The sequence below is a fragment of the Eriocheir sinensis genome, chromosome 18 (genome assembly GCF_024679095.1).
Source record: "Eriocheir sinensis breed Jianghai 21 chromosome 18, ASM2467909v1, whole genome shotgun sequence".
Lineage (NCBI taxonomy): Eukaryota > Metazoa > Arthropoda > Malacostraca > Decapoda > Varunidae > Eriocheir > Eriocheir sinensis.
This window is the reverse complement of record NC_066526.1, coordinates 7,177,220-7,191,986: the sequence shown is the minus strand read 5'-3', so window position 1 is coordinate 7,191,986 and position 14,767 is coordinate 7,177,220.

Here is a 14,767-nt window from a genome sequence, read left to right as displayed (position 1 = left end):
ACTCCCAAACCCACACTCATGGTGAGAAAAATATTGCACACTTCTTTCCCCCTCCATCTCTGCTCTTACCATGCCTCTCTCTAAGTCACAGCCTCTCACCAATGCTACTTCCACATCCCTACACACCACATCCTTTCAAGCATGCTTCACCAACACCTTACATGTTTATCTTTCCTTTCACAAATGCTTCTATCACTTCCCACCTCTTATATTATTCATTCATATTGATACACACAACCTTCTCCTCCTTGTAGCATTTTATAAGTAAATGTTGCATGTACCACGACAAGCCACCATCTAGCAGAGGATACTGTGAGACTGTGTGCTACTTTAACTTAAGAAATTGATAAGCCTAATGACAACATTGGCATGTTAGCACGTTTTTATTAGAATAACAAAGTGGCTGCCAGACAACCGTCAAGGCAGGTAAGTTAGAGCACACTGTACACTATGTGTGAAATTGATGACAAAATTGAGAGTACCTCGACTAGCTCATTTTTGTTACTCCAATTGTAAATTGCGTTTCATTAACTTCATTCTTTGTTTTATTTATGTTTTCCATGACCATGGAATACATCTGCACCTATAACTTTTTCCTTATGGAAATATTCAACTCCTGTGAAATTCCATTTGTGTGACCCGTGAACTGAAGTTTGCATAAAATGTGAACAGACTGTAGCTAACCTTAATGCTGTCAGGAGTGTAAGCAAGCTATCTGCCAAATATCCCTTGCAGGTGCATATATATACTAGCAGCTGATATACTCTGTTTTGTTGTTTGTTAAGAAAGAGGCTTGATTAGATGAAGAGACTGGCTGTTTATATTGCAGGTTTTGGCCTATTTGAAGATGCAGTTGTGCCTAAAACTCTCTTACAGGATTACAGCTGATTTTAAGGCAATGCAGGAAAGTAAGCTTGACTAGACAAATGCTTTATAGGCTAAGTGCTTAGTTGATTAATTGAATGGTACATACTCATTGGGCCTTTGGGTATTAGTGCACAGCCAGTCATTTGAAATGTTTTTTATATTCTTATTCAAACATTTTCAGTGCACACTGGACACTTACAAACCTTAGTTCAATGATAATTTGAATGAAAGACACTAAAGCTATACATTTTATTTGCCACACACACATGCACACAAAAAGTCCTCAACTTTTAGAACAGGCATGGAAAGGAAGGAAGTTGCATACTGATCTTGAGCTAGCTGAACCCCCCCCACCAAACATTAACAGTTTTAATGAAACCTGTGAAAAAATAGTTTCAAGAAACAGGACACAACAAGCTTGATTCAATCCTGTAAAAATACGATTACAGTCAACCCTTGCTTTTATGGATTTCAATATAACGAATTTCAGCTTTAACAAACTTTTTGGCCCAGTCCTATGTATGCATTGATTAACCAATCATGTCTGGTAACTGTTTGGTTCACTTCAGTGTTGGACTGGCCAGATGTGTACACTCGTCAGTCAGTGGCGATGGAAACAAACCCAACGACTGGGCAGTGTGCGGCTAGTCAGTCAAGCTTTATCCACAAGCCTAATTGTAAATGCCTCCACTCTCATCCTTCCATGCCTCACCTTTTATCTAATATAACAAACAAACTTTGTTACATACAGAAATGGTCAGATAGAGCCAACTTTGAGCTCATATAATGAAGAAAGTTTATATGCAAAAAGTTTAGATCCCTTGGATATAAGGATTTTCTGATGTAATGTCACCCCTTTTCCCCGAATTGGTTCGTTAAAGCAAGGGTTTACTGTGACACACACACACACACACACACACACACACACACACACACATCTGTCTTTGTTTTGATCAGCTTTTGGAGTCTTGAGGGGCCACAACTCTCTAGGAAGATGAACATTTGTAAGTGTCCAGTGTATATGTAGATTTCTGTGCCATTCAAAAAGCATGGACATCCATTTGTCTGTGATCCACATCAATGTCTATCTGTGTGAAGGCAAAGATTTATCCATTGATCATGACACGGCTATGGCTATGGCAGTAACTAAAACACTTCTCTTCCCTTTAATATTTTCTACTTCAAAATCTCTAAGTTGAGCTCAAAACCATAGTTAAGGCACACTAAAGACTATGCCACAGAAACTAAAAGACGCAGATCACGGACAAATGGATGCCCGGTCTAAGTCTAAAGTGGACAGTGACAGTTGTGCAGCTAAAAAGCTTGATGTGACCTAAAGGCACAGCTTTAGCCACCACCAGTGCAGAGATACTTGGCCTTACCTCCTGACTGACTAAGAGTTTACAGTAGAAGTTAAAGTCTACTATATTTAAATAATATAGTATTTATACATAGTGTATATATTGTATAGTTACTTATACATAGTATTATGCAGAATACAAATTAAAATAGCAATACATCCATATGCATGATATCATTCATTTTATATGTAAGAATTGAAGAAAATGGAAATTTATTCTACTGTATATACTTGTGTAAAGTCGATGAGCAAAAGTCAATCAAGTGACAGTTGACCCTCCCCTTTGCATCCATGTAAAAGTCCACTCTCTAAACTTGACCTTAAGAAAGTTTTAAAAAATTCTACTTTAACACAAGTACATGCAGTAAGGATTTTAAGGAACAGTATTAAAGGCCAAATTGTTTGTAAATCTGGATGGAAAAGAATACTTGAATGTGTAAATAAACCGTGTGACAGGAAATGGAGGAAACTGTGATTGAACTGTACTATAAATAGACCTTTGGTGCGTCACGAAGAGAAGGTGAGAATGACGCAATATACAACTGTTCGGTTGTAGTTTGTAAATATGTAGAAGATAATCTAGGATGAGGAGCAAAATTGATACAATATGTATAGAGTATGTTTAAAGCAAACCACTTTGTACTAAGTGAAAGGAAGTTTTGGTGGAGAAATGACTGGTGTGTGGCAGCACTGGAGGGGTAAGGGATCGTTGGTGGATTGTGTGAAGTGCCAAGCAATTTTTATGCGAATGAGAAATGTGTTCAATATAATTTTTTAGAATTTACTGATCATGAGTAAACACTAAAATTTCAAGGTAGGGGGTCTTTTATAAAACCTAAATTAAAGCTCCCAGAGCAAATTTTCTTGATACAAATTTTCAAACTCAAACCTTATTCGAAGCCATAAAGGTATGATATTCCTATAGTCAGCTGGAGCAAGGTGATTCCAGGTATAATGAACCCTTCTAATATTTCCTTGCTGACTTTCAAGGTAAAATTTCATTTTAATCTGTTATTTTTCTTATAACTTCCTGTACAACAAAAAATTATGACACCTTTGGAAATTCAATTTTATGTTTTTTATAGTTTATTGCTTTCAAAAAATTGGGCTATTGGATCTTCAGACCAGTATAATTCAGATTAATGGGCTTCTACTGTACTAAGTTTTCACAGGAATTTTGTTTTCCTGAAGAAAGCTATTAAGCTTCTGTCAAATTTCTTGAATCTTACTGTCTAGAAAATTCTCTGGCCCTAAATAGATTCACACCACTTTGTTAATGTAACAATATTCACTGTCATTTACAAGAGTGAACTTTGAATTTCAATGGGTCCAATAATCCTATGACTAACTTTGGTGTTTAATACTTGCAATTGTGGGGAAAACTACATTTTGTAAAGATTTGATGGTTCTTACATTTGGCTTTAAGTCTTTTTAACTAGTATTCATTAACAAATTACTGTATTAACTCATACATTGACTCAATATCACTTTATATGTCATGCGTGTTGGATGCAGAGGATTGATTCCACACCTTGTGTTCTTTTCTTCCTTGTCATGTATGTACAGTCATTTGTGTTGCCAGAGATACACTTGAAGATAAAAATATCAATCCATTTTTCTTGAAACTCACTGAGACTCAGTAGACCTTTCCATGCAGTCCACTGGGGAGAGAAAGAGGTGAAGGGAGGCAGAGTAATGGCCTGGACATGTTCCTGAACATGCTACCAATATTTTCATGACCGTTTTTGCTGATGACATTGTTCGGGACAAATACTATATAACAGTTCCTCATCTGCAGACATTGTGATGAGCACTGGTACAGACACATGTCTGTGTGGATTGTAAAAGCATTGAAAATGTTATAGTATTTGCCCTGAACAATGTCCTCAACCATTGCTCTCAAAATGTTGGTATGATATATTCTGGTTTCTGCTATGATGGTAACATGTTCAGAGCAATGCTTTGGACAAGGTGTCTGGGCCTTAAGGAAGAGAGATTGAACTGAAAGATAAATTAGCCATTTTCCCTCTCTCCCTTCCTCACTCTCCTATCACTCTTTCATCACCATTTTATCTTCACTTTCCCTCTCCCTTCTTCACCATGCGACATGCAGAGCAGAAATGGGCCACAGAGTCACACTGGGTTTAGAGAATGGTCAATAAATATTTTTGTCCACAGCTGTACAATCTGAACACTATCCCACATAATACAAGGATGGAAATGTTACTTGTCTTAGTCTAGTGTTGGACAACATCGTGCAATGAAGGAAAAAACGGGTCTTTTGATATGTTGCAGAAAGTTACTTTAATGGGTCTTAAAATTTTTGCATGAATTGCTTCATTCTGCTTGGCTAAAAATTATTGTATTTACCTAGGAAGTTATTCCTAGGCATTTTTCGATTTAACTGTTACAGTGATGCCTAAATTGTTTGGACTAGAAGTGAGGACCCATGTCCAAAATTTGTGGGAATCTGATCTTTTCCGGGCCAAATGAAATTGCAAAATTGCCTGATGCTGTAAGTAGAGCATGCTAAATTGTGCAGTGATTGGAAGACAAACAACCATGTTTTGTAAATTGAACTGTATAAAAACATTACAAATAATGAAATTAGGCACAAGTTGCCTTATGTAAAACAAAAATAGAATGCAGTTGATAAGTGAATGTGTCAATTAGCTGATGAGCACATCTGGCAACTGGCAAAAACAGATATGCTCTCTGTAAATGTGGAAAAGTACAAACTTCCCAAGACAATTTGGCCTCAACAATTTTGTCCAGATTTTCTGAGTCTGGCAAATTCAGGTACTACTGTACATGACTTGTTTTGGGAATTGCCTTTTCCTGTGTGCACTTCCTCTTGAGGTGCAGCCCAATGGTGACCAGTGTTAGAAGTTCTTGGTGGTGTTTCGAGAGATTTGGAAATTTATCATGGTTATTAATCTCTCCATCTTGTTAATGCTAAAACCACATCCTGAGCAAAGAGATTCTCATATCATGCTACAATTCCTTTATCAAGAGTATTCTATTACGAAGATGTAGTGTTTATTTTTTACCATATGTAGGAGTAGTAGACTAACACTTGATACACTAGAGGTGGTTTAGTCTAATGTATTGATTAAACAAAAAACATCTACTTTTGCCTATTCTTACCCTGAAAATCATCGCATTGTCCTAACCCAGTTAAGAGCATATAACTGCTAGAGTTACAAGAATGTGCAGCCTTTCCCACCGGGATGGTATGCTGAGATTGGACCCGTACCCATTCGGTTGCGAACCAAGCATCGTATACTCACAGAGCCCAGAGGTGGGCCAGGGCGGTAGTGCAGTAGTACGGCATCACAAAAAAAGTACTGCACTACCGCAAACTTTCTGAAAATACCGCACTACCGTGGACCGCACTAAAAAATCATGCAGTACTTAGAAAACCATTGAAGGCATTTGCAGCGCGGCATGCTCACATTTTTTTTTTTTTTCCAGTGAATTGCACTCAATTAGTCAAACGGTATCAGTCATCAGAATCAGTGATTCAATCATTCTGATTTTTCAGTTATTGTTCAAAATTAAATACTAAATGAATAACTCAGAGTAAATCTGTTCGTCACTCAACCCAAGGCAGCGCGCCATGACTGCCTCTGATGATGACTGTACATTGCAGTGTACAACAGTACAAGCATGCACTAACATGATCGGCACTCAATCTCATGTCCCGCACAATTTTTCTTTGATGCATAATATAGACCATAGTACATACTATATCTGTTTTTTAACTTCATTGTAACTTCTTTATTTTTTTTTTCTCTCTCTCTCTCTCTCTCTCTCTCTCTCTCTCTCTCTCTCTCTCTCTCTCTCTCTCTCTCTCTTCAATGTAACCAAGATCAATATTGTTTGATAATAATAATAATAATAATAATAATAATAATAATAATAATAATAATTTATCATTATTATTATTATTATTATTATTATTATTATTATAAATATCTCCTTATTGAAATTTCCACATGGTTTCTTCGCTGAGGCCTTAGACGCCAGTGCTTAGAGCTTTCCCACGGTCGAGGTCTCGCTATTACCAGTTGCAGTTGATGTGTTTTGTCTTAATATGTTGGACAGTTTGAATAATGTTTCACTGTTCTCGTCATGACTTTCCTATATTAGTAATCTTTCGTTTTCACTCAAACGTCGGAGAATTCCTCCCCTTCCTACCCTCCTCCTCTTCCCCTTCACTCCCCCATATACTTCCTACCATTCCTCCCTGGCTAGTGCTACTGCAGCTGTTGCACCACCCTTCCTTCCTTCCTTCGATCCTTCCCACCCACCCCTTTCCTCCTCTCTCACATGACGCTGATCTCCTCCTCCCCCTTCCCTGTCCCCTCCCTCCTCCCTCGGAAAGTTGCATTCGCTTCCCTCCCCCTCCTCCCCGTCCTCTACTCCCTTGTCCCCCCCTTTCCTCCTCCCTTACCTCCCTCTCTCCCTCCCCCAGTCCTCCTTTATTTTTTTTGTATCTCAAGTTATTAGTTAGTCAATGGATAGCCAGGATAGGCACTGAAGTATTTTTTTTATATTGACTAGTGACTACCGCTACCGCAGTACCACACACCGCGTACCGCACTGGGAAAGAAAAAAAATGGGACCGCACTACCGCAACCGCACTACTCCGGAAAAAGTACTGCACTACCGCAACCGCACTACTGATTTTCAAGTACCGCGCCCACCTCTGACAGAGCCACCTGGCCCCCTTACCCTATTTCTTGTGGCCAAGGTAAGGTAGAGTTGGGGTCACACTCTATAGATTTGAGTGACCGCGGTCTTCATTACCGTAGCATTGGCATGAACCTGTGGTGGGTGAGAATTCATAACCCCAGAACACAGGGCAGGTGCAACATCCGGGTTGCCATAGTTTACCTTCTCCAGGTCTAGAATATTTTCAAACACAGGATAGGTGGTAACTTATGTCAATAGTCAACAAAGAAGGGGCTCACTTCGTTAATAACTCATTACTGATTCGCCGCGCTAGAGTGACGAGAAGGGTTATGGAAGTCCGCGTCGCTGTGTAGCAGCAGGTTGGCAGAGTAGCAATAGGCTAAAATGGTAAAAAGGGGGGGAGGGAGGTAGGGAAGAGGAGGAGAGAGGAAGCAAAATAATTTAATCACGTTAGATTTAATTGTTACTGAAATGTTAAATCAAGCTATGGTAGCATTATGACATCCAGCTCGTCAGCAATCCGGAAGTGTAGACTCGGACCAAGTGGTGCCATTTTTATTTTTAGAGGACTTTTTTTCATCTACTGAGTAGATTGCAAAATGGAGCCAAGATTGGCTATCGGTTCGCAACGGTGACCGTTTACCCTTTATTTACCAACTTTTTACAGTTTGGGTCAGTGGTTTGAGCAGCCACTTATTTTTTTTTTTTTCAAGTTAAAGTAGTGTAATTTTGTTGATCTCAAAAATTTCCTTCATTCTTTGGCTCTTTAGGTTGTTAATATGATACCCGTAGCCATTTCCAGTTTTCAGCAGTAGGTCCGAACCATCCCTCCCGTGGTGATGGTTCGGCCAGGGAGGTGAGATGGTACGGACACTTGTATTACTCGGCATAATATTAATATAACTTAAGTTTGATTGGCCACTAATCTATTACAAGACATTTGTATAGGCACAAAAGTATCCTCTCAATATTCATAGGAAAAAATACATTAAAAGGAGACCTGTTAGATATATCTCAAGAATTTTGGAATTGTGGCTTCCTTCTTTTCTCACAAGCATAATATCTAAATTTAAATCAACCAAATTAACCTTTTTATAAATGTTGTAACACCTGTAGTGTTTAAATAGATATAAAACTAACGAAATTCATGAAAAAATCAACTGTCCGAATCTGTAGTACAGCTGACTTGTCTGATGGACGCGCCTCCCATGACTCACTCTGCGGGGGGAGTACCTCTCTGGCAGACAGGTTGAGGCAGTGGCTCTCCCGTTGCGCTGGTCATGGGTTCGATCCCTGGTGCTGGCAAAACCTTTCCTTGTCTGAATTAATTTCTCGTGTGTTTCGTTACACGTGGTGGTCGTGTGGGAGTGTAGAAAAGAAAAAATTCTGGCGTTTCAAATCATCACGACTAAGAAAATAAATAGGTGGTCACACTCCACTTCAAGCACGAGCTGGGTGATCGTGTTGTATATCATCTTCACGTCTAGCTGGGGCACCACTGAGTGAAAAAGCGTAGGGTAAGGTGGGGTAAGTTGCCCCCCTTATGAGAGAGTGCCTGTTGTAGCCGCATTTTTTGCAATAGAATTTTGAAAAAAAGTTCTGTTGAAAGCTTAGGCTAAGGCCTATCTATGGTATATATTATATCCATTCATTATGATTTACACCTTATTATAATGACAATTTAAAAAAAATAATAAAGGGGGCTTCTTACCCCGCATGTGGGGTAAAACGCCCACTGGGTAGGCCTTTTACCCCACTCTGGCTTACAATAATAAAACTCACAGAAACATAAGGAAAACAGTTTTTCACATTATAAAAATATAATATGTATTACCTTTTTGAAAACTATACCCTCTAAATCTCTCTTGATGTGAAATATAGGAACACAATCAAATTTGTGTCTCCTAATGAACAGAATGTAAAACTAAACAATTAATTAATCTTCTAAAAGGTATCCCCTTCTTTTGGACTAGTAATATTAGACTAGCTTACCTTTCTTCTGAATTTTTGTAACAAAAGGAACATCTACTTTCATGAAAAATATATGGAACTAAATATTCAATTAATTTGATAAAATATGTCCTTTCTGTTGAATATTGATATCTGAAAGAGTTAAAAACACCAACTTCCTTATAGTCTCAAACTCAAAAGTGTTCACTTATGGATGCCTTTCAAAAACTTCAACAAATATATCCTGTACTGTAATGCCTCGCAGTTTTGACATACGTACAGATCTAGGCCTACTCCAGTTGTGCATTCTGCATGTGGCCAATTTCTACAACCCCGACATTGGACCCATTTTTCTGAAGGTCTGCTATTAGAAAATAGTTCCCCACACAAAAAAACAAGGCCATTTGCCAATTTGCTGATAATGCGGTAAAAGGCCCACATGTGGGGTAAAAGGCCTCCCTGTGGGCAACTTACCCCAAAGGCACAGGGAGCCTCTTACCCTGGCAACTTATATATATACAAAATGTCACCATCTTTCCTACAAGTAAGTAGACAGAGTCTAATCACATGCAATATGGTCTAGACATCTTAGAGCAACTATCCATAGCCATCAGGCTAACTCTACAGTTCTTTGTCGTTAATTAGGAATCATTAAAATCACTGAAAATTTACAAGAAATTAGTCAAAAAGAAGAAATGTCCTCTTGTGGCCAGAGCAACTGTCCATTGTATACTCCAGTAGTTCCTGTGAGCACAGAGAGTTGGCGTTGCCTACTTGATCATGTGATTGGTTGAGAAAAGAAAGAAAGGAAGACAAAACCAAGGGGGGGGCCTTTCACCCCAGGGGGGCATCTTACCCCACCTTACCCTATATGCTTGACCGAGTTTAGCCTCCCGGGCATTTAATCTGCAGGTAGCCATGGGGAGAACCTAAGGCCGGTACTTCAAAGGAACGATTTTGGTTGAGCAGGTCCCATCCGTGAACAAAAGCTCACGGATGGGACTCGATCTGCTCATGGACTAGAGCGGATAGGCTGGAGCTATTCTGCTTCTCAGGCAGCCCGCTCACGTTAGCCCGGGCGTCTCACTTCACCCTGATTCGCCGGCTGGTTCAACTGCTACTCCCACCTCAATGACGTCGTCTCGTCTCGTCTCGTCTCGTTTCCTCTCGTCTCCTCGATCCTCTTGTCTCGTCTCCTCTCGTCTTTCTCCTCCCTCGTCTCTTCTTCCTTTTTCCTCTCCTAATTCTCTTTCTCCTCCTCCTCCTTCCTTCCTCCTTTTGCTCCTACTATACTCCCTTCTCCCGTTTGATCTTCCTCCTCCTCCTCCTCCATATCCTCCTCCATCTCTTCCTCCTCCTCCTCCTCCTTCATCTCTTCCTCCTCCTCCTCGTTCATATCCTCCTTCATCTCTTCCTCCTCCTATTACTACTACTAGTAGTACTACTACTACTTCTTTTACTACTAGTAGCGACTAAATCAATTATTTTGGCAGATCTGACAATGCAGAAACATCAACAAAATTATAAAACCACAGACAACAACAACAACTGTAACAATTTTAACTGGGTCAAGGCGTGGCTTAGCAATAGGAAGCATTTAAAGAGTGCAATGCAAATCAGTGGTAAAAAATCTGACTGGGGATGTGTTACGAGTGGGGTCCCACAAGGTTCAGTATTAGGTCCACTTCTGTTTATTATTTATATCAATGACTTAGATACAGGAATAAGTAATGATGTCAGTAAGTTTGCAGATGATACCAAGATCGGTAGAATAATTGAGTCAGATCAGGACGCTAGTATTCTCTAGGATGAACTAAACAGATTGTATGACTGGGCGGATAAATGGCAGATGCATGGAGTTCAATGTAGGGAAGTGTAGTATTCTATGTGTAGATAGGAACAACCCCTCCCATAACTATTGCTTAAATGACACTCCCATAAGCAGGTCTGGATGCGAGAGGGATTTAGGGGTCTTAGTGAGCTCTGATCTCCGTCCAAGGGCACAATGCATTCAAGCTAGAAATCGAGCAAACAGGGTACTGGGATTTATTTCAAGGAGTGTAAGTAACAGAAGCGCCGAAGTCTTCCTCAAACTATATTTAGCATTAGTTAGACCTCATCTTGATTATGCGGTTCAGTTCTGGTCACCTTACTATAGAATGGATATCAAAATGTTAGAATCGGTGCAGAGGAGGATAAACTAAGATGATTCAGGGGTTAAGAAACTTGCCATACGAAAAAAGACTCAAACATTTAAACTTGCATTCTCTAGAAAGGTGAAGGGTGCGTGGAGACATGATCGAGGTTTATAAATGGATGAAGGGCTTTAATAAGGGGGATATTCATAAGGTTTTGTTGATAAAAGAACAGGGTAGGACACGTAATAATGGGTTTAAACTGGATAAATTCAGACTCAACAGGGACATACGCAAAAATTGGTTTACTAACAGAGTGATGGATGAGTGGCATAGGCTTAGCAGTCATGTACGTGGTGAGTGCCATTTTTTTTTTTTTTTTTTTTGTTTGTTGCCGCTTGCTTAGGCATATCTCTTCGGGGGGAGGGGGGGCGGCCCAGGCCCAAGGCTTCAGTGGGGGCCTGATGGTCGGCCCAGCCCGTTCTGGCGCAGGCGAGTGTTTATAGTGGCGCCATCTTGCATTGTCACATTCATAAATAGATTAGATAAATTCATGGACAGCGATATTAGGTGGGGTTAGATTCACGGGAGCTGCCTCGTACAGGCCTACCGGCCTCTTGCAGACTCCTACGTTCTTACGTTATGTTAACAACACAAGCAGTGGAGAGCGGTTTTCTTCCCCTCAGTTCCTCTTCCTGCGGTCAGTACGGTAGTGTGTCAAAATTCATCAGTGTTCTTGTTTTTAGTTTCACTCACAAGTGAGACAGCTACAAGCCGAGGTGATATATGAAAATACCTTCGCCGTGCATCGCTGCGTCACAGTAATAATGTACATTTCGCTACTTGCCATATTCTTGAATCAACACATCAACATCAACACATATTAAACAGCAAGAAAATGATAAAACACAAAATACTGAAAAAAAGATTGATCCACTAACTAGTTGACTAGCTACGTATCTAATCAGCTAACTAACTAGTTGTTTGACTAGCTATTAAACTAACTGAAAATATTACATACGAGATGAAAAAAAAAAAAAAATCGGACCTGCATCGAAAAGAACGGCTCTGAGGGCGTGGTTGTCCCGTGTGGGCAAAGGCAACAAAGTTTTGCACATTCATATAAAATCTCGCGGCATTCAGTTCCATAGGTTTTACAATAAATGCGATGTCCGGGCCATCCCACTGTCCGAATCATCACCGCTCTCCCCTACTGCCTATACCGCAGCATCATGTGTGTCAGCACTTATTTTAAGACCATTTCAATAACCACACCTCCAGGAATAATACCCATGTAACATCAAATTAAATCATGCTAGATGATAGAAAGCAATGGACTGCGTGACGGGTGACCGGGTGACTCCCAACTTCAAGTTCAGCGGTTATGGGTTATATAGCTGTTCACGATCGAGGTAGATACGGGTCATCCTACCATAAAGAGACGAAAACCTTATAACTTCTGAGTAGTCTAATGAGAAAACATTTTTAGCCGACCAGCAGTATCGTGTCTGGACATTCGGCACCAAACAATAACTTATATTCCGGTGTGACGTTGAATTCCGTCCCTCTGTCGGGAAATGTCCCAATTGAACTGTGCATGCACGGGTTTTGCTATTTTGTCCACTTCATTTATTGCACTGTCTCCTAATAGTACTAAGCTTACCTTTGATCTTATGATTCTCCTTCTGTCTCCTCAGAATTTTCTTCTGACTGAAGGTCAGGTTTATGGGATACTCTCCATTCAATAGTAGCTGAGCTACGGGGACCATGGCAGCCTGGAATTTGGCAGTCTTTCATGAAAACTAGCATAAGATCAAATGCAAGCTTATTATAAGCTATTGAAAGACAGTGCTGTGAATGAAATGGACAAAATAGCAAAGCCACACCGGTATCCCCCAAAACAAACACACAAACAAACAAAGCAGTTCAAAGAGTAGACTTATAACCTCTTTGACAGTTCTCCGGGTGGCATCGTGTGGCGCTACCTTATAGCCAGTACTGTCAACTACAATTAAGCAACTCCCATTAAAAGCAATGTCACATTTTTCCCTTCAAGAGTTATAGTTATATTAAATATGCTACTGCCGAGTGGCGGAAGATTTCCACATGCTGCCCATATCTTCAATCAACAAAAATTTCAGCGACCTCAGTCAAGTGGAGCACCGGAGGACAGCGCCATGGACCGAACAAGTCATGCATGTTCCACGGCAGTCACTAAAAATAAAATTCGCCTGAGCCACTCAACCAGCATGATATAAAAAAAAAAAAAAAAAAAAAAAAAAAAAAAAAATCGAAAAATAAAACAGCAAGAAAAAGAACAGCAATAAAATTATATAAAAAAGAAAAAGAAAAAGAAAAAAGAAACACCAATAAGAAATAAAAAAACAAATAAAATTAATTAAATAGAATAAAATAAACAAAATAAAAACAAATAAAAGACGAATAAATGTATAAATATAGTGAGATTAAATATAAATAGAATAAAATACAAACGCATATCATCCACTTTTTACCCTAACATTAACATGAACCGAGTCTTTTAAGGGGAAAAAGAGCCTCATCCAGACCGACACAGAACACCACAAAATGGATGATATAAAAAAAAACAGCAAAAAAGCGATAAGATATAAATAAGACACCAAAAAAAGATAATATAAAAAAAGGACATCAAAAAGTACGATATACAAACAGAACAGCAAAATCAACACATAACAGCAAGAAAATGATAAAAAACAAAATACTGAAAAAAAGATTGATCCACTAACTAGTTAACCAGCTACGTATCTAATCAGCTAACTAACTAGCTGTTTGACTAGCTATTAAACTAACTGAAAATATTACATACGATGAAAAAAAAAATTAACTATTTACCTACCTGCCTCCTTATCTAACTATTTAGCTACCTGCCTCCTTATCTACTTAAATAGTAATTAACCATCTAACTAACTATAACTGTTTGACAATCTTTCAGCTAACTATTAACAACCTAATTAAGTTACTATACTCGCCGCACGGTTAACTGGCGGTATGGGAGTCCCCTCTCCCTCCCCTCAGAGCGCATGGGATTGGCTGTGTGTGTGTGTTTTACGTGACAGCCTATAGCACCGGTAGGGTTTCTTGAGGGGCCTGAATGATAGTCGGCCCCAGCCCGTCATGGCGCAGGCATGACTTGGAATTGGGGGTGTCCTGGGATGAAGTTGGTTTGCCTACTACGGATTATCTATATTCCACTGGTACCGTGGTTCCTTTGCTTTGTTACTGAGGTTCCCTTCCTTTTATTTATTACTCTCTCTCTCTCTCTCTCTCTCTCTCTCTCTCTCTCTCTCTCTCTCTCTCTCTCGTAATTTTGGCAATTTTTGGGGGGTGGGGGCTAGAGGCATCATAGGTTCATGAGTTGGAGGGGGAGGGTGGCGAGCGAAGCGAGCATTCGAAGGTGGGGAAAATTTCTTGAGAAATAAGAAATTTTAAGGTCATTTCAAGGCCGAAATAGAAAACATTGCGGGGGGTGGGAGGGTATAGCCCCCTAGCCCCCCAGAAATTATGGCACTGTATAGGGACGCAATTCTTGCTTGGCTCATGCTGCTCCCCGGAGCGCTACTTGATATTCCGCTAGAGAGCGGATTGATACGTGGCATCCATGACAATGTGGGTTCTTGTACAGGTGTGTGGCGTCCAACCGAACATATTAGATTACGTTAAGTTTAATTGAAATAGGATTAATTTATGTGAGAATCACAATGAGAGTATTTCCCTGAAA